Raw genomic sequence first — 2252 nt, 5'->3', positions numbered from 1 at the left:
ATATATATATATATATGTATATGTATGTATGTATGTATGTATGTATGTATGTATGTATGTATGTATCTATCTATCTAACTATCTATCTATCTATCTATCTATCTATCTATCTATCTATCTATCTCTCTATATATGTATCTTTTGTAAAAAAATTGGCACGTGCAAGTACTACCAGTCGAGAGCTCCGCATACCGGAAGCCAGCAAGTATATGGTGTCATCAGGAGAAAATGCACGCAATTTCAGGGTGTGATGGGTAAATTGTGGCCATTTTATATCTTTATTTTCGCGGATGCGTATCGTTTCTTTTTGATTTTGTCGACTACACAGTATAGCAGGGTCAGTTGGGCATCGTTTGTGAGAAATACTGCACCATGACGCAATTCACTCTGCCAGGAATTTAGAAACGACATGCTGTACTGCTTGGCGTCGCGCCAGAAGCTCCAATACGAACATTTCAGAATATTTGGATGTCAATCTGAGGACAGTGCAATCTGAAGACATGTACCGAGAATGATAAAAATCAAACATCCAGTCAACATCATGGTATTTGGAATGATCACTAGTGATGGCTACGTTACGCCTCCATTCATGGCCTCGGGGTTAGGGTTAGGGTTAGGATTAGGGTTAGGAGGCGTACATTAAGTGCCTGAAGGAGATAGCGCAGCTCTGGGTGAAGAGGGTGGCTACTGGAAGACCCTGTGTCTGACAAGAGGACTCTGCATCATGTCACATAAGCAGGAGAACCCAGTCATGGTTGTCAGACAAGTTCTGCGACCACATCACCCCTAACATCTGACCACCTAACTCTCCATGCTGCAACCCCCTTGATTATCATGTGTGGGGTGCAGTTGAGTGAGAGACCAACAAAACTCCTTGTAGCACCAAAGATGAACTTGAAGGCAGGGATTATAGCAGCATTCACCAACTTAAACGAGGAGACCACCCAGAAGAGTTGCAGGAGATTCAGAAGTCGTCTGGAGGCTGTGGTTGAAGCCAATGGCGATTTTATTGAATAAATTAACTCTTTAGTATTTCAAGATATTCTAATGTAATTTTGGTAAATATATCTGTCAAAATGAGATATCAGTGTTATTTTCATTTTTGCATAATTTAGACGACAGTTTATTCACCGCACCCTGTATATATACATACATACGAAAAATGTATAAGCAAACGACGTAAAATTTTTTTATTTTTCGGAGAATTAGGGACAAGAGCAAACAAAACAAAACAAAACAAGCCAAATGACACAGAATGTGATGTAGGACAAGGACGAACAGTCGAAAAAAATACGGACTTGGGGCCAAAGACACGTGAATAGTGAGTAACGCTTAGAAAATGTCTTTATGCATGTATGTATGTATGTATGTATGTATGTATGTATATGGTGAAAATGGTTTCACACACGCACGTTACACTGTATATGGCAAATCAGAATTAGAAAGTGTATTAAATGTTTTTACGTAATTTTATTTACATCATTAAATGTTTTTGCATAATTTCAATATACCAATGTATAACAAAAATACTCATGGATCTTACCTACCGGTTTCAACTCCAAATGAATAGTTTTAGGATGACTAAATTTCCTTTCACCTGATTCCAAAATACAATATCATTAAATGTTTATAGTTCATTTTATAAAGAGTATAAAACAAACTATAACCAGAATAGCTTCCATGTTGCCAGCAAATCTGGTGAAGACGTTCATGCCGAATTTTATGGAACATCGCTCGCGTGGTGAAGAGGGAGGTAAAAAAAAAGTCACCTTCTCAAGTCATGTCTACTCATAAGGGTCGTCTTCCCGGTTTCAATGGCGTATAAGTTCTCACCCGGTTGGGACGCGGGTCCGTCGTACGATTACTCATTTTCTGCCAGTTGATTGAACTGGAGCAAAGCGAAATGAAGTGCTTCATTCAAGAACACAACACGTCGCCCGGTCCAGGAATGGAAGCCACAATCTTACGATCACGAGTCCGACACCCTAACCACTAGTCCACGCGCCTCCACTGAGAGGAGAGGGGTATTAACATGCGTAAGCATCTGGTAATCTGCCACAAATAGAGGAACAAATATATGATGAACTATGACCGATGAAAGCCTTACTTGTTGGACTCATTATCATAACACCATGGGTTCGATTTCTGGACCGTGTGTCGCATTGTATTCTTTAGCAAAACACTTAATTTCGCATTGCTTCAGTCTACCCAGTGGAAATCCGTTTTACATTCCACCTGTCACATTCTCGATG

The sequence above is a fragment of the Octopus bimaculoides genome, chromosome 1 (assembly GCF_001194135.2).
Source record: "Octopus bimaculoides isolate UCB-OBI-ISO-001 chromosome 1, ASM119413v2, whole genome shotgun sequence".
NCBI lineage: Eukaryota > Metazoa > Mollusca > Cephalopoda > Octopoda > Octopodidae > Octopus > Octopus bimaculoides.
The sequence above is the reverse complement of the archived record's forward strand: the minus strand, read 5'-3'. Positions refer to the sequence as shown.